Source organism: Amphiura filiformis, chromosome 14, assembly GCF_039555335.1.
Source record: "Amphiura filiformis chromosome 14, Afil_fr2py, whole genome shotgun sequence".
Lineage (NCBI taxonomy): Eukaryota > Metazoa > Echinodermata > Ophiuroidea > Amphilepidida > Amphiuridae > Amphiura > Amphiura filiformis.
Genome location: NC_092641.1, coordinates 52,193,382 through 52,216,383, shown reverse-complemented (window position 1 = coordinate 52,216,383; position 23,002 = coordinate 52,193,382). Strand labels below are relative to the sequence as shown.

General features: G+C 35.9%; 1 protein-coding gene across 4 annotated transcripts in view; it reads right to left on the bottom strand.

Moving 5' to 3' along the window:
* The window catches only part of LOC140170285 (uncharacterized), an 81,780-nt gene that overhangs the window by 23,030 nt on the left and 35,748 nt on the right, over positions 1-23,002 (bottom strand). Inside the window, exon 1 of one of the 4 annotated variants that reach the window (XM_072193651.1) lies at positions 20,549-20,734. The exons of the other annotated variants lie outside the window; for them this stretch is intronic. The gene's annotated coding sequence lies outside the window, so the exon portion shown is untranslated. Of the gene's footprint in view, positions 1-20,548; positions 20,735-23,002 lie in introns of those variants that run through there. 4 annotated transcript variants of the gene reach the window in all.

Here is a 23,002-nt window from a genome sequence, read left to right as displayed (position 1 = left end):
AAATTCTGACAAAACTATAACATATAGACCCACACGATGTGCCTTACAGGGGTGGGAAATATCTTTCTTTAGCAAACTATATTAGTTTGAGACGCTAAAACATGAATTCCGTAAAAAGCTCGCGGGCGAATTCAAGGCCTATAAAAATCAAAAATATCACACTAAAAGACACAATTTGATGCTTAATTTTAACACCAGGATTTAAAAAAAATGTATATCCAAGCACCAAGTTTTTAACTGACATTACTGAAGAAAAAAAATTATTGCTTTATATTTGACCGAGAAAAATTAATTTCATAGCAAAAAGGTGTATCTCTGAATTGTGCTGATTTAAACATGTATCGATCGACTTTTAGCGCGACTAAGCATTTCTAAAGAATCGGTTGTCCAGGTGGCTGACTGATAAGGTCCGAATAAAATGGGCATGGGTGGCTGTGGATTCAACCTACCATGGCGATTTCTACCATGAAGATATCGGGGCGATGTCACTGTGTGGTGGTGGTGGTGGTGGTGGTGGTGGTGGTGGTGGTGGTGGTGGTGGTGGTGGTGGTGGTGGTGGTGGTGGTGGTGGTGGTGGTGGTGGTGGTGGTGGTGGTGGTGGTGGTGGTGGTGGTGGTGGTGGTGGTGGTGAAGGGGCGAGCGACAACTATTTAATGTGACGATGCGTGACATTTGGTGCAATTGTACAATCTTGGGTGACATTTACTACCTTGGCGTTAGATTATGCACCTTGGCATGAGGAAGTGCCCGAACACGAGACTGTCACTCTCAATGCGAGACAGTCGACAGCCCTGCCCCATATATGGAGTATATGATCAAATAAACACTTACTTTGTTTTTCAATCAACACATGTAAAATGACATCGCACACTTGATTACGTAAAGTATTGGCAAAATTATTCACTGGCCTACAGTCACTGCCTGAAAATAAGTCGTATTATTGAGGGAAATAAGAGGCTGAAATGAGGTATTGTTGTATATTTTCTGAGGAAATAAAGTATGGAATGCTGCCTTTTAGAATAGCAGTATACCACGAGCTGGAAAGGTTTCAGTTTATTTATAATGTGTGTTCAAATTAATTATGTATTGTTTTTGTTTTTTTAAACAAAAACAAAGCTTTTCTTTCTATAAAAATTTTCATATTTCCAACAATAGCAAACGTGGAAATTTATTTTTTGGCCAGATCTGTTGAATAACTCCCAAACATTTAAACGGGAGTGTCCATAGAAAATATTTGAAACCGTGACTAAAATATTATTGTTATTCTACTATTGTTACATTTTCACAAAAATTAGTGGTACTTTAACGTAATCAAGTAAATGGGTACAGCCTTTATGTGATCATAAAGGAATTATAATGGGCTCAAAGGTCAACTTTCATTACATACTGACTGACCCTCGTACATACATACTTCAAAACTTTAGATTTGAGGAAAAATAACTTGGGCACATTGTCACATAGATTATTGTCTTATAGTGCCTTCCACGGCCTCGTGTTGAGACCACATTAAACTTTAAAACTTACATTTAACTAACATTAAGCTAACAAATTTAAAAAGAATAAGCTGATGTGCCCGTTGTACCCACTGTGTGCATTTATTTGTTTACTTCTTGTCGTCTACTGGCTGAAAATTGCGTTTTTATCTTCATCACGTTACTATAAATTGCAGCTTATTGGGGCAGAACGTAATATATTCCTAAACACTGCTACGGAGAAATATTTAATTACCCATCTAAGTATATCCATTTAGAATACCGCAGAGGCGTCTGATTTAGCCATTACTAATGAATGATCGTTAAGTGAAAATCAGGGTGCTTTTAATTTAATGATACGAATTAAATCCTTTAAACATGATCACTGACCGAGAAAAAAGAACATAGTAAAAAAAGAGTGACAGGATTTAACAGCTTGGCAGAGTATGCTTAAGCGATGCCTAGGGGTTTGTTTATTTATATTTATATACTTTTAGTGCTCATTTCTATTTCTTATAGCCTCTAATCATCAATGGGCTATTCTAGTTGAAATACAAACACCCGCTGTGAAAAACATGCCCTTTATATCTCTCACAGGGGTGTAGATTTCAAATAGAGTCAGCCATTCAGGTATAACCCCATTTGAAATTCACACTCTCTGTCTGAAAGTTTAAGGTAATGTATCAAATGGGTAAGTGCATTTCAACTGAATAAGGCCAATTTGAGACATCGTTGGCTGAAACTAATTCAGGAAAACTTTTTTCTATAAAAGTAAAAGTTGCACTTTCAATTGTTTCAGGCGAGTGGTGACTGACACACATAACACTTGTACAAGCGTTTTCACAATTGAAAGTAAGTCTTTTTGTTGGCAAACGCATTTTACATCAAATTTACATTTAACTCCATTTTACATTTTAGTCCAAGGGTTCTTTAGTCCGAAGGGTCGCTAGCCGGTAAACCAAATTAAGTTTGCTAATCCGAAGGTTCTCTAGTCTGAATATAGAATAAGGGTTAGGTTTAGGGTTAGTGTTAGGGTTAGGGTTAGGGTTAGCGAGCCTTATTCTATATTCGGACTAGAGAACCTTATTTATTATTCGAACCTTCGGACTAGAGAACCCGATATTCGGACTAGTGATCCTTTTTCAGAATTCGGACGATTCTTTAAATCATGTCGTCGTTTGGCTATGACAACATTCAAAATAACTTCACTTTCACTATTCACTATTTCCGTTCTTCTTGTCAAGCTGTAGAAGCTTATTGAATCACTCGGTATCGGCATGACGACGAAGACCTAAATAAAATAAAACCCTCTTTTCGAGATGATTCCACATTAGTATCTCCTTCGTTCAGTGGCCAAATATAATATATATACTAACTTTGCTATCGCTAAAATTCCAAGTTGGCTGATTTGAAATGTTTAACTTTGAGAACATATTGCTGCACTAAATTCACCTCGCTAGCGCTTCATAATAATAAAGATCTGCCACGAAATTCTCTTGCTTCTCTCTTTTGTACCAAACAAAACAAGTTAAACTTAAACTTCTAAAAAATCTCTTTCTCTGACTAGTGTACTTCGGTTATATTTATAAATGCGCTTAAATACGCACGTGACCCATGGGCACGATACCAAGACCAGCACGCGTGACCAACTCCTCATGCATTGACCAATATACAGAAAAGGACAGGAAGTTTGTAGATAAATATCATCAAATTTGCGAACTATATACAAACATGCAAAGTCCCGTGCTTTTTATGCAATGGATTCTCTCATATTCATGAGTGCCAATTGTTATCGTGCGTGTCTAACAATCACAGCGTACGCGATAGAGCGTTTCGTGTCTTCACGTTTACACGAATGACCGTAAAACACACGGTAGTAGTTTCGCTTGTTGCACTTCATGGAACGATCGGCCCTCATTATCGGGTGATGCTGAGACTTTGACTGTCTGTATTACTTTTGTTGGTATAAGCAAGTAACAATGACTAGTTCGACAAAGTGTGAATCCTATTTTTTACGGGTGAACAACAAATAGGCTGCTTCGTTTCTATTTGTTGGAGTCAAATTCATGAAAACTAATACAGAAACAGAAATCAAATAAAGGGTTCAAAAGAAATACCCCCCCTCCGCCCCTCCTAAAATTACAAAACATTTCTTTGCATAACTTGGCATACATTTGGTTGATTTGAACAATTTAAAAACCTTTTTGTTACCCTCCAAATTTTCTTCTTTTTTGAAAATCATTTCTGTTGGTCAAAAATTATCACATTTTCCAAAAATGATGCTTTCAGAAGAAGTTGCACTTTTCAACATCCTATACATGAAATGTACAAAAACGTTCTCGATATCAACGTGATCAATGTTTTGATTGATTTAATTGTTAGTTTATTTTCTTAAACTTTATGTGTCCGATTACTCAGTCACCCATGCAGTCATCTTTCAGTATAAAACAATGATTCATTGACACGAATTTTGACATGAATGGGGGTTTCAGTGCAGTAAGTGTTTCAAAAATGGTAAAATCACTATAGGAGTAGAAATAAGGTTTGTAGTGTGATGCTTATTTCTTTTGTTGGCTAGAAGAGATGAAAAATTTATTTGCAAATTTGGTAGACTGAAAGAGTTGCAAAGATCTATAGCAACGGCTGTCTTGAATAACATGACCAGGAAGTATGGCCAACAGAGATTGGAGGTTGGAAGTCAGCATCCAGCCAATTAATTGCATGCAGCCAATCTCTTGTGGCCACATCATGAGTGTTACACCTACGTCATCCAAGAAAGCCATCATTTTAAATCAAAATACAAGATGCTTCAACCGACCCAATACAGGTAAATATTCACCTTTTTGGTCAAATGTATGCGCGGAGAGTTCATTTCTCCTTCCGAGTAATTTTATCATTTTGAAACAACTGCTGATTAAAAACTTCAAAGAAAATGTAATTTTACGTCAAAATTAAGTTCAACAAATCTTTTTTTGCACTGAATGATGGTGGCATGTGTGCCTGAAGGATCAGAGACAGAAAGGTGAAAGCAAAAACCAAGAATTAAATTAACCTTAACATTAATATCGAGAACGTTTTGTACATAATGTCGACCAAAAATATTGTGTTTGCAAATGAAACAACTTTGGGAGGGTTGCAAAATGATTCCTCTATTCACAGCTTTTTGAATTTTTCAAATCAACCAAATATATGTCAAGTTATGTAAAGAAATGTTTTGTAATTTTAGGGGGGGGTTATTTCTTTTGAACCCTGTATATAGTAACTGTATAATTCACAATGTAGTGTTGTTTCCACTTGTAAGACAGTGTATTTAATCCATTGAAAATCTCATTTATTACAGTACTTGGTATTAATATCCGATAACTAAGCAATACATGTATACTTGACAGAATGTATCTCACTGCGTTTTTGTTTCTCACCTCCGCAAAAGTGGGTCGCATGGCTTGGCTTGGAAATCAAAGACTAAATAATATAAACGATAGTAGAGCCGAAACATTGCTATGCATTCCAGAACATACAGAAAGATCGAATGGCATGATGTGGTTGCCATTCATCTCTGATTCGCTACACTTCTTCTATAATCCACTTGCCCACTGTATTAATTTGTGCACAATTGATATATTTTCCACATCTGATCTTTTCAGTCACCTTTGTTTACTAGCTTCCCAAATGGACTATTGACTTTTGGATTGCGATTAAAATGCTTAACAGGCGTCTATGGGGAGATGTCCGGTATTCTAGCCTACTAAAATTAGCCACGGTGTAATGAATCTGGCTTGTGATCGGTGGTCCAGATCTCGTGATGATTTAAACCTCCGGGTTTGAGTTAATGTGACATCATCAGGTCATGCCTAACGAATTTAAGTAACTTTTGATTCCGTTACTTCCTTGTGTTTGATATGACCGTTTCCTTAAGGGTAGACGAGGTATTGTTGGTCGAAGCAACCTAAAAATGGATTTTCATTATCTAGATCAATATATTATTGAAAATTAACACCTTGATGTTTTGCAAAAGCTCATTCTACAAATCGAATACTTTGCAAACTTGCTTAATTTATTGTTGTTAATTAGTTATGTACGTTTTACAAAAGTGTTGTTGTTTCAGCCCTCTTTACAACGTAACTCAAGAACCGCAGCACCTGTAAAAGTATATCTGTGATATTTTAATTCTTCTACACTCTGGCTATGAATTGAGCAATGCAGTTTTTGCCAAAGCTCACCACCATTCGTAAGATACTGTAAACTACCAAATCACAACAGTTTAAAATAATGAATAACCTTAATCTCAACCAATTTCAGAGATCTTAAATCTAAGCCAAAGACGGTACTGGCTATTTGCTTTAATTTTGACATATTGGTCATTGTGTAGGATATACAGGGGTGAATATAACTGGTACATTAATTCTTTTGCGGTATGTATTTGAAATAATGTGGCCTGAATGCGTATGGAACGCAATAAAACGTGCACATTCTATGCAGATCAATACGCTGGCGAAGTTTAGCAATAATCGGATCAACTACCATAGCAATAGGTGAAAGCATTTTTTAATATAACGCGGTACGTTTACGCGGTACCTCCGCATTGAACCATATCATGCTGATCACTTGCACCTGTAAGATTAGTATCTTTGAAAATACCGGTATTGTATTCAATCTATGATTGCAGACCTACACAGGTGATGAGTGCAACCTGCTTGTAGTGCAGCGCGATATATTCAAAATTGTTTTCATCTATTGCTGTGGTAGATAATCCGATTTCTTACATCACTTCGTCAGCGTATACTAATTGTCCAGCTATACGCGCTGCCACTTGCGCTGTGGATATGCATACGCCGTTTACCTTGATGTAAACAAATTCAAATACGTAGGCCAAAACGTTATATTTTTGCCTTTAATTGCACTGTTTTAGGGTAAATGAAAAGAAGTAACGGTGGCTGCCTAATCCTTCATACCCAAATAATGTGTCCTCGACAGTAAAAACGTTTAAATAATGGGTTATGTTGCCTTGCCCATTATTTACGTTTTTACTGCCTCGAACACATTATTTGGGTGTAAAGGATAGGATACTGCATTATCATTTTTGTTAAAACAGAATGTGGAAACATTTTAAATTAACAACAAAACAACAACAACAGCAATACAAATGTTTCACGTGGTTTTGAGTTATTAGATGTATTGGATCACTTCAGAAACTCAACAAAGTTTTATGTGGTAATAATGTTTTACCAAGAGTCGGGGTCGGCAGTAGGTTCTTCTTACTGGCTAACTATAAACTACAAAAAATCATATTCACATTAAACTAGGTGAACGAAGTAAAAGAAATTGCTTACCCAGGTTGGTCCGTGAGGGACATAATGCTAATCCATGGGAAATCCATGGACCGTTTAAAGCTTATACAATAAAAATGCACAAGCCTGGATAGCCAGTGAAGGCTAATAAGATGCATGCTGCTATGCTGGCCCAGATAGCTTTGATAATCAAAGCAAGAAATGGAAGAATGTAGCAAGGAAAGGGAGAAAGAAGAGAAGGCCACTCCCAAACACAAGTGTACAATTTTACTCTTAGCCCTTACTTCGTGAGAAAGACAATTGCAATTCCAATCTCAAGCCCCGATGTAAAGGCTTTAATGCTAGAGTTTGTCAGTTTGAACTGTAGATATCACTGCACTGCTCGTTTTCTGGGAATAACGATACAGTGGCGCGTGACGTCCTATTGCTATTGAAGATCTCACGCTAATGTGAACTGTAATGGGTGGCGTAAAATTACGTTTAAAAGCGTAGTCTCAATAACACTCATTAGGATGTCTGGTAAAGGGATCCAACTATTTGATCTGAATCTGATTATACCATATTACACTAATTGCTATAAAGCGAGAATATAATTACGAAATCACACCGTCACTTGAGCTTCATAATGAGTAACACACTCGGTGTTTTTACCCACGCAATATAAATTATTTCTAAATACTTGCAGTGTTTAATAGTTTTCAATGCAAACAATGTGAATAAAGGTCTTTAGAAAGAGATTAAAGGATATCTAGACGGGCACAAGACGGGCAAAAATTGTGAATTAGATGTGCCTATACATGTTCTATTATCTGTTATCACCAGTAATAAAGTATTCCAAATATCCCGGGTGCAAATACCCAAGTAGCTAAAAACAGTAAGTCTATAACATCTGTAACATTCATAGTGTTTATATCCTGGGAGCTAGAACAAAGGGCAGATCCATTTTTTAAAGGGAGCCGTTCATGAAACATGTTCATGCTCGCTCAAATTTAACGGCAAATGTGACCATTCTAGGGGAGCTTGAGCGGGGTACGATTCCTTGGGGTTCCGGGCGCCCTCCCTCCGATCCACTCATGCCTAGACCGGCTCACTCAATCGATCAATATCTGAACCATTATATACATGCAATTGGAGCTTGCGTATTGCATCAGTTACGTTCAGACTAATTTCGGGGAATTAATTATTTTTGACAAATCCTCTTTGGCGGTGTGATTAAGTATTACGAAACTAATTGTGACGTGTCAGTGTAGAGCATGAATAACGAGAGAAAGAATGTTTCAAAAGCAGTCAGGTGGATAAAAGTGGAAGACGAGGCGACAGTTGGCACGATTTGTAGGTAGTATAGATTTGCAAATCAAGAGATAATTACAATTCTTCCTCATGCAATTTCCATCAACATGATCGAAGCATTTTAACCCCCTGAGCACTACCTGTCGATCTAACACTGTCTCTGATTGGTCAATTATATGATATCTTCACTTTAATTACCAATCAGAATGGAGCTTTGTAAATAATTCAGCCCAATTTGTTTGCGTGGTGAAATTATTCTAACAATGTTGCTGATTGGTCCAATCGATAATGAAAACTTCTTTTTGGCCAATCGGCAGGTAGTTCTCATGGGGTTAACTTGCTTTTTATTTTACGACAATAAAAAAAACTGTGAGGTTGATAATAGCAAATTTACATTTACTCCCAATTTAAGAGACCATGATATTTTAGCTTCATTCGGTATTGAATAAGAATTTAATCTTTCCCTAGAGAAGTCCTTTTCAGAGGGCCGACTTTTCGGAACTCTATCGAGTGCCATCTTCAGAGCAACTAAATAAACATATTGATGGGCCTTATATTCAATGGGGAACTGTCAACAGGACATGTCAAAGTGATTGACATAAAGTGTCAAGGGGAAACAAAATGATGACAGGAAGTGTCAATGGGTCAAAAAAAAGGAGAACTTCCTGTGTGGAGAACAAACAGGCTAATTAACTTGGTCATAGGTCCTTTTGAATAATCTATTCCATTCATGAGTAATGTCCATTCCTTTGTTCCTATTGAAATTGTCTGGAGTGTAATGGATATGCCAAGCTTCCATGAACTTCCTTTCAGACCACTTGGTGTTCATGTCCAAAATCTTGGTATTGTCCCAGTCAATGTCGTGTTGGGTTTGCCATACGTCCTCAGCGATTGCTGAGTTTTGTGTGTTGCCAGAGGCAGTGTCTCTTTGGTGTTCACTAGTTCTCTTCTTGACAGTTCTGCCAGTTTCACCAATGTAAACTTGGTCACAAGATCCACAAGGTATAGGATAGAATAGATAGCTCCTGCTTGGAGATCCTTGGGAATTGGGTCTTTCGGGTGTCCAAGTTGCTGTTTTAGATTATTGGTCGTTTTGAAGTTAACGCGAAGGGTTTTATAGGTTTGATAGGTTCGTGGTCCTGTGCATATGGCCTGAAATACTAAGTACGCATGAATTCATTATTTTCTGCATGGCTGTTTCTATTATTAATTTACACCCCTCTGGAATCAAGCCTCGAAAAAACCATGGTATAATTATTTAACCTGTAGAACAAAGGTGCTTTTATTTTATCACTGTTTATCTTCATGTGATGTCCGATTGTGTTAACATTTGCCGTTTGTCGATCCGATTCAGTTGCACATCTATGTATGTTCCAAAAATACAAAATTCTTCATTTTTGATTAATTTTAGAACCTGCTCCGGATCCAGTAAAATCGCTTTATCGTCGTTTTAATATCGTATTTAAATCTTTCAATAATCTAACATACAACTGTAGGGAAAATACTACATTACTACAAATCCATGTAACGCTATTACAATAGAAGAACTATCTGCTATGGTTATAGCATTAGCACCAGGGTTAAGATTAAGATTGAGATTCTACAGATGTATCAAAGATCACACGGCATGACACACCGATCTTGAGTGGGGACTTAATGCTAACTCGTTAATTTCTTAATTCTATTATGTGGCTAGCTTTTCCTGACGAATGTCACATTTTCTTTTACTTTTTATATTAAATCTTATTTCTCCTGGGTGTCTGGGATCGCTCCTGTTCTTATCCAACAGGGATATGGAAGTCACGTTATTAACTTGATGAAAATAGGATTTGTAGTTACTTAAGTGGAAAGTAATCTTGTACAGTCGACCTTAAAGCCATACTACTGGATTGTATTTAAAACTCTCTTCACCCGGGTGTCGACTGCAGACGACAAGTTTCAAAATTTTTTAAAAATTCAAAAATTTCAGTAATGTAAATTGTCATGACCATATTTGGAATAAGCATGAAAATGCATTCAAATGAGTACAAACAAGCCTAGTATTGGTCCAGTAGTTTTTAAGATAGTCCTTGATATTTTGAGAAAATATTTCAAAACTTTTTCCGTTGAAGCGCATGGCTAGCACGCAGAGCATTAAGGAGGTAATCTACTACGCATGCTTCACTAACATCACTAGGTGTTATTATCAATTCATAAATTCAGGGGCGCATTTTGGACCTGACCTTGACATTATCCTAATCCCTAGCATATATCAAAAGTTCAGGCGGGTTATGAGGCATTTTCGAAATACTCTAAGCATAATTGAGCATGGCAAACTCAGGACTTTACCACTTAAAGTGCACACCCGAGACATTCCACAATTGACCTTCGCAGCCAGGATCAACTCCCCGAGTTTCGTACGGGTTACAACTTTACACAATTTTATACGGCTGGTTCAATTCCCATTCATAATATATGCTGCCAGATCGAGGCTCTCGTGTATGTCGGAACCACGCAATGAGTTAACAGTCTAGTACTCTTACCATGCAAGCTGTTCAAACACTAGCATCTCAAAAACGACATTCTCTAGAACACAGTTCCTTAACCCCATGACCTTTGGACGGTGTGGGATACAAAAACGCTAAAAAAACTCTTCTATCAAAGCCGATTAGTATATCGTGTCTATGTCATAAACCCGATATGGAAGTGTAACATCTACAGTGTTATAAGTTTTAGGTTGTTTGATATGATCATTTATTGCACTTTCTAACAAAACATTTATGAGATTCTAAACCCGGACAATACTAGCAACTAATATGTACATATATCCAGCTCTTTTAACCATCGATTTTAGTCTTCTATAAACTGTATATTTGTGTGCAAATTGAGGGCGCTATTTACATATATTTTTTATTTAATTTAGCCAAATAATATAAGTTATTCCTAACATTTCATGATAAAAAGTTTTTTGAAAATCCATTGTTATTTGTTACTCTTTTTCTCATGTTTTAATGCCATTATACCAGTGTCTAGCACCTTGTAAAGATGAAAACACGATAGCACCACAGGTGTTCACCGTTTCTTTAAAATGACGTAGTTTTACATGCTATCAAACTACCGTTATACGTATGTACCATACCCTACCGAATATGACAGCATCAATCGCGCGATAAGAAAAATTCGCAAGTACTTTTATTTTATTCTAATTTTGAAGTCAGATTTTAACTTTATCACATTATTTCCGCGTTTGCCATTTATCCGCTTCAGCTTGTTTAGAAACACATCTTGTGTTGTTTTTTTCCAACAATGCAAAAATCTGAATTTTGATAAATTTAAAGGTGTTCTGATTCGGAAAATCATTGAAAAGCCTTTAATACTAAATACTGACTGCCAAGAAAGCGGCACAGCTTTATGTGGGTCATACATTGACAGACATTATCGTTCATCACTGTATACTTCCGATGTTGTCTTATCTTTCGTAAACAGATAGTATTTTTAGTAGCTAATGACGACAGATAATGTCCAGAAGACCACCTTATTGAATGAATGGTCTCCTACAACTGTCTTGGCTTTATCATATTTTGCAAGTTAAGTTTCATTTTATATATTGATCCATGTGTGTTTTTTATTTTAAATTGGGTGTGGACATCGATGTGCGGCAGTGATTTTGAAAAGCGACTCCAAAGAGGAACTAAAATTGGCCCCCAAATATTTAACACCTGTTTAGCGTTTTGAATGATTTTTTTAAGGAAATTAAATTTGAACAAATTCTATAGAATTCACGCCAAATCTTGTTATTATACAATGATCTATTTCCAGATTTTGAAGAAAATTTCGAAAAAGCTTCCCGACACTCTTTAAACTAGCTTCCTGAAATTTGCGACCCATAGCTAAATCTGAAGGTTTGAAATTTAACCCGAATCTATCACACATCCATTGGGCTATTCCATTTAAAATTCATACTACCCCTGTGGAAGATTTTGGAAATATCTTCCACAGATGAAGCATGAATTTCAAATGGAATGAATACATTAGGCAGCTTGAATTTCACACACCCTCTGAGAAAGATTCAACCTGAATCTTCTACTGAAGGAGAGCAAGTTTCAAATGGAGCTGCTAATCTGCTCATTTCATTTGATATTTACTTCCCCTGGGGTAGATATGTCCAAAATCGTGCACAGGGGTAGTGTGGATTTTAAATGGAATAGCCGATTTACCCACCTTAGCACTAACAACCACCCCCGATCTAAGTGAAATATATCCGACTTACAACGCTGTCAGTCTAATTGTAAACGTAACGTATTTCGCTCTTAAACACAGGCATGACATAGTAAATGTAATATATCTTGGTACAAATTGCAAAGGCGCCAAACACAAGTTCCTTATGTTACGTAATTAAACTCGGATCAAATTTGTAATGAGATATGTTGCAAAAATATTTGTCATATCCTGAGAGTGTCGATTGAATAATAATCATGTGTGAACTATAGGTTATTTGTTTCTGGAATGGAAAATACCTATCCCATGGCTTTGCTTTTGAAAGCACTTAGAAAAAAAACAAGTTTCTTAGAACTTTTTAACGTGCTCTATAAAGTAAGCGCTAAAGAAACTTGGTTCTTTGAAGCACCATTATCAGCTTTGCAGAAATCTAGGAGATATGGGACAATAATTCTAAGTCAAACCTGTATTTTATAGAGTGAAGGCTTGGGGACACTTAATGCTTTGAGCTTTAACATTTATAACGTGTTCGTTTTAATAAACCCTTTTCATATACAGGTATATTTTATGCTTAATTTTGAATGATAAGCAGTTTGACATGTTATAAGGATCACACTGTCACTCAAACCTATAATTCTGCTGTTTTTATAATTTGTAATCAATCAAACTTCATAACTATCTCGAAATTACTAAATGCTCAAGAGCTTTGCAGTTTATAAGCCTGTTTACATAGGTTACACTGTCTTTGCGCATGTATTTTCCTGATTGAAGTATGCACTTTAGACACATGTGGAGCGGCATAGACAAAGTGCAAAAACACTGTGATTCACAACATGCTCATCTATCAGGGCACAGTTCTTTAACCCTAATACATTTGTACATTCATTGAATGACCTTTGAAAATTTGAGTACAAAAACGCATACTCTTCAACTTGAAGTCAAATTTTGCACTATGATTGTTTAATTGAGGTCATTGAACTATGCCACTGGAATGAGGCCATTGTGGTCCATAGTGAAACGTGGTTGATTGGCATTCAAATGAGGAAAGAACCCTTGGATTATTAGTCATCCATGTCAGAAATTATAGTATAAATGACTAGCCTTGAAGAAGCATACTACTGTGATAATTGGTCCTTCAAGGTGAATTCAATCGCTAGCAGAGAGCGATTCAGGTGTCATCCAACAGGTTTGGTCGTCTTAAACTACTTCGTAAAGAACGTAACAATTCATTGGGTAAAATATTAGTCGCCAATTTCTAGCGACTGGGATATAACGTAATGATGAAGACACAACAACTATGGAAATCCATAAATTGAAATTTGAAGAGGCTTTTTTGAAATGAAAATGAACATATTCTGATTCTAATCAGGGGTAAATAAATATCTGACGAAACTGAAAGACTGATCGAAACTGTTAATGCATATTGTCCTGTATCATAAACCTTTGTGTTACATGTCACAAATTGTTGAAAATCGGAGGTGATCTTGTATAAAGTGCTGTAGCATTTTATCTATAAATCTGACAATATGTGCCGTCCACCACAAACCAGCCGTAAAATCAGCCCGGTCAATTTTGTTTTATTTCGTGTTTAGAAAATATATATATATAAAGCTTTAAAATGGTATATCATTTGACTTCAAACGATATCCAGAAGCGGTGTTATGGTTTGTTGAACTTTGCTCTTTCAACAAAATGGTACATTATTTCGGTTCTACGTGTGTCTCTTTTTTCACATTGCTGGTAATAAATATCAAACAGTCATAATTTGTGGTCATTTCAAATCATCCCCAAGTCAACGAGGTTCAGGAATGTCATCCCATTGTTACTTGTTGGTTATATATACATACCTAGACAAAATACAATGCTTTGTAACCTGCACCACTTGAACATGATTTAGCCAAAGCAAACAAAGACTAGAGCTATTCAAGAATTCTATAGATATAGCTAGAAGTTTATTATCCTCTTCAACAATAGGATTATTGATTGGTTTAAAAGGTGTTTGACTGGCACTAGGAAAATGAGATACATGTAGCATCAACTTGATGTACCTATGAATGCGACCTTCATGCACATTTTACACTGTAACTCAGAATACAATTTGCCGACTTTACAATTCAATGGTTTTTCCGACAACAGTCATTTTTTCCGAAAAGATTATGAATTGCGGGGTTTCACATCCCCATACCCCTCTAGCGGTGGCCCTAACGGGCCTTAAAGAATGTAAACAAACGAATAGGGATAAAATATGAATCCGAATGTGTTCATTATTATACCTTCAAAAATAAATAAGCTGCCGATACCCCAAGCGCGCCACTAGAAGTATGTCCACTCAATCACAAACGACACTCGTATAAAACAAACCGTGCCTGAGTTTGATTGATAGATGACAAACCGGCAAATCTGTCTTTGATTATAAGTGTATATAAGACGCATCGTCTTTTTTATTTAGTTGCTCTGAAGATGGCACTCGATAGAGTTCCGAAAGCTTATCCCTCTCGAGGAAAAGATTAAACCCTATTCATGCTTATCGACCTGGAGTACCAGGTAATTTCAAATCGTTTGATTATTAGTTGTTTCTAGCAAAATATCGTCAAGATTAATTGTCAAAAACTGGATATTAAACAAGTAGGTGGAGTTGTTCCATGTGTTGTTCCATGTGGGAACAACACATGGAACAACACATTAAACAAACAAGTAGGTAATGAACCTGTTGCCTCTAACGGACGAGGATCAAGAGGATACCTAGAATATATAAAAATAGAAAGATTCGAGCCAGGTATACCAACTTGGTGTGGGGAACAAGACAAAGACAAGATAAAAACTAATTAATGCAGTATGTAAACCATAATTGTGTACATTATATCACTCATACATACATAAATTCTAGACAGTTCATTGGTTGATTACAATTTATCATTTTTACCATCAGCCTCTCCGTATGATAGTCTTTACCATCATAGTGCCTGCCGTAGTGCGCCTGCGCCAAGCCGTGCGCTGACTCTTAGACTCGCCGATTTAGTTATGAGGTGGATCCCAAAATGGGAAGTATATCACGGCAAAACATGGTGTTATGTTGATGAAAAAATGTATTTCCTACCTTAAATAGTATTTTAGTAATAGTATTTATGTATGAGTGATATAAAACAAATATTAACTGTCTTAAATTCGTGTAATGGTCAAAATATAATCACTCGGTGAAAGAGATTGTTCCATTCCACTCGCTGTTCCGGCTCGTGGAATGGAACAATCCATCTTTCACCTCGTGATTATATTTCGACCATCACACTCATAGACAGTTAATATTTGTATACTATTACTGCACTAGTAAAAATCCAAAACCACAAGGATAGTAGACAACGTTAAACAAAAATACAGCCGACGTTTCGAGCAGATAAACTGCCTTTCCTCAGTGACAAACAACAAAAGATAATTGAATCTAGTTACAAGTGGATAGCAAGCATAAAAATCAATCAAATCATAGCAAACAATTAAACCAAGGTAGCAAGCAAAATATCATAGAGCCAAAAATATAGCGTTTCTACAAAAAGAGAGCTGGCTAGCTGCTGAAAGAGTAAATAGTTTACATACTGCATTAATTTTTATCTTGTCTTTGTCTTGTTCCACACACCAAGTTGGTATACCTGGCTCGATTCTTTCAATTGGATATTAATTGAAGCAGCGGGCGTTTTTCTCGCCAGATAATAATACCTTTTAGAAATAAATTCCCGCCATCGAGAAATCAACAATGTATTTATTGCTTTCTTTTGTATTTTTATTCCATTAAACACAACACAATCGGAAAATTCTTGGGACGTTATCAGCGTATGATTCAGTCCAACTGCATTATATTTCAATTTGAAACGCGACCAACAGTCAATTTCAAAACAATAATTTTGTTAGTATGATAGTATGTATTTAATTTGAACGTTTTCATTTGTGTGCGCAAGGGATAGGCAGTAGCGGAAGGTAGTTCACTTATTCGTAGTGTTAAATAAATAATGTACAAAAACAGTATTTCAAATGAAGATAACATTACGTGAACTACTAAAAAAAACGAGCACGAGCATTTCAATTGGTGACGGATCATTTATACTTGAGATAAGTTTCACTTAATGGAAATGCTTTGCTGATCTGTGAATAACAGTAAATACTGTTTGCTCAAGGTACATTGTGACTGGACACCACGAATCAGCCGTAAAGTCGGCCTCGGTCAATTTTCTTTTATTTCGTGTTTAGAAAATATATATCTTAAGCTTTAAAATGGTATGTCATTTGACTTCAAACGATATCCAGAAGCGGGGTTATGGTTTGTTGAACTCTGTTCCTTCAACAGAATTGTAGCTTTTTTCGGTTCTACGTGTGTCTCTTTTTCCACATTTCTGGTAATAAATATCAAACAGTCATAATTGGCGGTAATTTCAAATCATCCCCAAGTCAATGCAGGAATGTCCTCTCATTGTTAATTGTTGGTTATACATATAATGCTTTGTTATCCACCACTTGAACAGGATTTAGCCAAATCAAACAAAGACAAGAACTATTCTATAGAAATAGGTAGAAGCTACTATCCTCTTTAGCAATAGGATTATTGATTGGTTTAAACAGTGTTTGATGAGATACTTGTCGCACCTTATTGAGATACCTATGAATACGACCATTATGTACATTTAACACTGTAACTCAGAATGCAAGTTGCCGAGTTTAAGGTTCATTCGTAGTGTCCACTCACATATACAACAGTCTGGATGCCTTCTCAGAATACACGCCTTATAGTTTTAAAGAGTTAGCAATGAGCATATAATATACCCAAAGTGTATAGAATGTACAGTATTGGACGCATAAATATCTTTATATAGATATTTTTTATTATCTTGCGTAGGAAATAACAAACAAATTTGATTCTCTCTCTTATTTCTTCTTTTTTAGTTGTTTTTGACAAAACATGGTCAAGATCACTGTGCAAAATATATTTTCCACGATAATGAAATCCACAGGAATTTTGCTCGTCAGTTAACAATTTTTTATCAATTCTCTATACATTGTAGATTGGCACTTACTTCTGTACGTATGTCTTTTGTATTGTTATTCCAATAATCAAAACACGATTGAAATATTATTGGGGCGTTAGTGAATCTTTCAAGTTTGCGAGAAACACAACCATGGAGATACCAATAGCAGCAGACCACTCCAAAACAACATAAGTGAGATAGTAAGCAATAGTACTGTATTTTGAACGTTTTAATTATTGCTGATCAGAGCTGTGTCGGTCAAATTTAATAAATGTCTCAGCAATACATGTAGGTCTCATTTAATGAGAAACACAACGGTATTACTTTTACAGTAAAGTTTCTTTCTTACTCTAAATGACCGTAATCTTCCAAATAAGGACGTTGAATTCAAATATGGTTACCTAAAAGGGCGTCTTCATTTGAAATCTATACCCCCTGAGTGGAAGATTACCATCATGTCTTCCATATTTGGTGTAGGGATTTCTATTGTCGTCTAAAATAACTAACGTTATTCTCAAGCAGGTAAACTGGTTCTATGCACTATTCTTGAAAATATCCTTCCATGCATTGCATAAAAAATATTCGGACAGAAGTCGCGACCGACAAATATGGCAATAATTAGCTATTCCATTTAAAATCCACACTACCCTGTGGAAGATTTTGGAAATATGTTCCATAGGGGAAGTATGTTTTTCGAATGTAATTGGTCAGTGTTAACCATTTTGAAACTCATACTTTCCTTTATCTTCCACAACTGGAGTGAGTATTTCAAATGGAAGCTACCTAATTGTCTGTTCTATTAGAAACTCATACTCCCTCCGTGGAAGACTTACGTTAAATCTTCCACATGGGTAGTGTGGATTGTAAATGGAATAGCTTAATGTTGATGAGCAAGATATTTAAAGGTAGCCCACCGATTAACTCTTTCCACGCGGGTGTCGACTGCAGACGACAAGTTTCCAAAAACAAATTCAAAATTCAAAAATTTCATAATTGTAAATTTTCATGACCATATTTGGAATCAGCATGAAAAATGCATTAAAATGAGTACAAACAAGCCTGGTATTGGTTCAGTGGTTCTTAAGATAGCTCTTGATATTTCGACAAAATATCTCAAAACTTGGACTTTTTATGTTGAAGCTTATGGCAAGCACGCAGAGCATTAAAATGTGTTTAAAACATATCATTGAAATATCCTAGAACACAAACAATAAACAAAGTTTACTGCATTGCAAAAGAAAAGTCTACTGCATTGCAATGAAGTGAAATTTTATTCGATATATTTGACGGAACCTAATGAAAATTGTGACCCGGCAGCACAAATGAGCCGTAAATTCCCTAAATTGTATTCTGAGTTACGGTGTAAAATGTGTACGAAGGTCTTCATCGGTAACTTAAACTGGCCCGACATCTGTCTCATTTTGATAATCAAAAACTAATCAATAATCCTATTGTTGAAGTGGATAGTAAGCTTCTACATTAGATGGCTATAGAACTTTTAATAGCTCTGGTCTTTGTTTGCTTTTGCTAAATCCTGTTCAAGTGGTGGGTTACCAGGCATTGTATTTTGTACAGGTATGCATAACCAACAATTAACAATGAGAGAACTTTCTTAAACCTCGTTGACTTGGGGATGATTTGAAATGACCGCCAATTATGACTGTTTGATATTTATTGCCAGCAATGTGGAAAAAGAGACAGTCATGTAAAAACGTAAAAAGCTATAATTTTGTTGAAGGAGCAAAGTTTAACAAACCATAACCCCGCTTCTGGATATCGTTTGAAATCAAATGATATACCATTTTAAAGTTTATGATGTTTATTTTTAAACACGAAATAAAACAAAATTGACCGGGGAGGAATTTACGGTTCATTCGCCGTGAACGGTCATAATTTTAATTATACTCGCAAAATCTGATTGCGGAAAGCAAGTAGATGGACTGTTATACACATCTATTGCACTTATTTACACTATGAGAATAAACGGATTTGATAATTTAGCAACAAATGCATACACAAACCTCGATCAACTTATCCAAAACATTGACTATATTAATAATCTCTAGCAATGTAACCTTTTACAGATCGCAAAATCTTCAAAGGCGTAATTACAATAGCACACGAAAACGAAACAAACCATTTTTTCATAAGCAAACATAGCTTATTTACCATTAAAGCAAAAGCAATCTGAAACATAAAAACAAAGCTATAAGGATCAGATGGTTCAAAAGAGATGTTAATCCTGTTTATGTGGGCGTTTAAGCACCCTGGCTTGAGCATTTTGCTTGCGACTGGTCCCATCAGAGCCCAAGACTGTCTCCTCACGAAGCGATCATTTTAACAAACAAACAATCAATCCAATATCACTGTCTTACCTGTAATAGTAAGCTTCTACATTAGATGGCTATAGAACTTTTAATAGCTCTGGTCTTTGTTTGCTTTTGCTAAATCCTGTTCAAGTGGTGGGTTACCAGGCATTGTATTTTGTACAGGTATGCATAACCAACAATTAACAATGAGAGAACTTTCTTAAACCTCGTTGACTTGGGGATGATTTGAAATGACCGCCAATTATGACTGTTTGATATTTATTGCCAGCAATGTGGAAAAAGAGACACATGTAAAAACGTAAAAAGCTATAATTTTGTTGAAGGAGCAAAGTTTAACAAACCATAACCCCGCTTCTGGATATCGTTTGAAATCAAATGATATACCATTTTAAAGTTTATGATGTTTATTTTTTAAACACGAAATAAAACAAAATTGACCGGGGGAGGAATTTACGGTTCATTCGCCGTGAACGGTCATAATTTTAATTAAACTCGCAAAATCTGATTGCGGAAAGCAAGTAGATGGACTGTTATACACATCTATTGCACTTATTTACACTATGAGAATAAACGGATTTGATAATTTAGCAACAAATGCATACACAAACCTCGATCAACTTATCCAAAACATTGACTATATTAATAATCTCTAGCAATGTAACCTTTTACAGATCGCAAAATCTTCAAAGGCGTAATTACAATAGCACACGAAAACGAAACAAACCATTTTTTCATAAGCAAACATAGCTTATTTACCATTAAAGCAAAAGCAATCTGAAACATAAAAACAAAGCTATAAGGATCAGATGGTTCAAAAGAGATGTTAATCCTGTTTATGTGGGCGTTTAAGCACCCTGGCTTGAGCATTTTGCTTGCGACTGGTCCCATCAGAGCCCAAGACTGTCTCCTCACGAAGCGATCATTTTAACAAACAAACAATCAATCCAATATCACTGTCTTACCTGTAATAGCAGGCTGTATAAATCCAACCGACCACCTTTAAACAAAAAGAGTAAACAATAATTTCCCGCGCCTTTGTGTTACTATCGTCTGCTAATATTTGCACTTTTCATCTGAAATCCTTCTCATTCACGTGCTCTCAGTTATATAGGAGAAGTGACGTGTCACGGCTGGTTAGATTTCCACTTGGAGTAGTGTGGGTTTGGTCAAATTACTCCACCCACTGCGCGTCAAGCTGGTTTGGCGCTATTTTACGTTGTCATTTTCCTAATACATGCACTCTAAAATCAGTTGAGGTGATTTTATCCTATTCTGTGCCGACGTCTCGAAAAAATATAACAATTATTGTCAAGATGATACAATTTTGGAATCTGTATTGAAATATACATGACATTTTCCGATAATATCATTGGCTTCCTAAATTTTCGTCTAGCAAATGGCATATACTGACTTATTATTAATTATTTGATTCTGCATACAAAGAGGACTAAATGCACAGTTTTTCATATTGGAAAATAATATTTTTGTAAGTATTTATTACTGCCTAACATATTGATATCATCTTTTTAAAGCAGTGTGAGGAACTCAGAAATCAAATAACTAATCACGCTAATGGGCGTCATCGCGCAATTGAGCATCTGTGAAATGAAGGGTCCTATTATTGAATTCATGTATTTTTCGTAGGGTAGACTGTACTATAATTATCTACTATTGTTGACTTTTTAATATACATGTATTAGTCTGGTGGCATAGATTTCCTTTGGTCATTCGAGGATTTGTTTGAAAATAAATATAGTAAGGGACGAAGATTTTTTTCGTCGCCAAAGGCGGCAAGATTTTTTACACTAGATATTGCAAAGAGTTATGTTTAAAATTGTTCATGTATTTTTTTACAGTTAAGTGGAGTTTTTTAGTGATAGTGGGGGAAGTTTTTTTTTCAAAAACTTCCTAACCATCCCCTTGAAGTCTAATGGTACGTCCCGAAGGTGAATCCAGCACCTTTTTTCAACGTGGTAAATTAATTTATGGTAAAAATGCGCGCGAGATATTTGACCATAATGAATCTAAAATGGTGAAATATAGTGCAAATGGGAGAGCGCAACAATTGACTCCATTTTGGCTAAAATGGCCAAATACGAGGTTCATTCAGTCATAACCTCACATAAAGTGGGAAAATGGGGGATGGTTGTATGGACTACCATCCCTTTATCGAGATATTGGGACCCCCAGCTCTACGTTATATTATAGTCGTTAGTTCCTCATCTTAGATTGGTTGTATTGTTTTTCATTTGACCGTGCTTACGTGCTGGTATTGTTGATGATCATATATCTCTGTATTGCGCCATGTCCATTGCAACATAATACTATTTTGACAGGATAACTTGCTTGATTATCATGTAAAGTAATTCCAAAAAGATACGTGTAACAGGCTTTGAGTTAACGTAAGGATACATACGCGTAAAACGTTAGAGATTACCATAAACTGCATATTCCGCTATAACTCGCTGTTGATAAAGACCACAGCGAGTGTGATGATACACTATATTGTGTAAAATATGTCAAAAAGTGCCTGTTATATAAACAAAACCCACAAAAAACAAAACTAAAAATTTATTATTTTATCTATTACATGTGCGTGTCGAAAATTTATAGCAGACATGATTAAATTATTGCAGGTGGACGCGTTACGTGAGCGTGTGACGTCAATTGAATGTGATTTAATAGTGTCCAATTGGTTATATAGGTTGGCGTGAAATACCACGTCGACGAACGAAACTCGAATCCTTTCTATTGATACACATACTTAACCACCCCTTCACACCTACACATATATCACACAATTAACAACATATTAAGTAAGTAAGTAAGTAAGTAAGTAAGTAAGTAAGTAAGTAAGTAAGTAAGTAAAACTGCCCTTTTCAAAAGTCACAAAGTAGGCCTATGCTTGTCACAAAAGTTGATTCATGGCTTGTTACTAATGGAAAACCCCATGTGTTTGAGTGCAGTTTAAAATCCTCACCAAGTGAACATTTACTGTAATGTGTATCGATTCTTGATCATTCAGCCATGCAAATCCCTTGGTGCAGAGTTCAGCACAGTGAGTTGTAAGATGGTCAGTTCCATTCCTTGTCCCAATACGCCTTGCAGTTAACAAGCATAGGCCTACTTTGTGACTTTTGGAAAGGGCACTTTTTGTCTTCAATTTAGGCTCATTCAGCCATGAAGTCATGGAAATCTCTCATTTTCACACAGCACTTAGTAAACAGTCATATGATTATTTCAAAGTTAGTTTTGTTGGTACAAAACGAAACCTTACGATGTTATGACGACATGTTCAGAGGGGGACTTATTTCTTTTGAGGTGTTTATTTAGTAAAGAATTATTGTTTATCAAATTACGCTCGTACAAAAGCGCAACAAAAAATGAAATTGAATAACACAATCAAATTTATAATA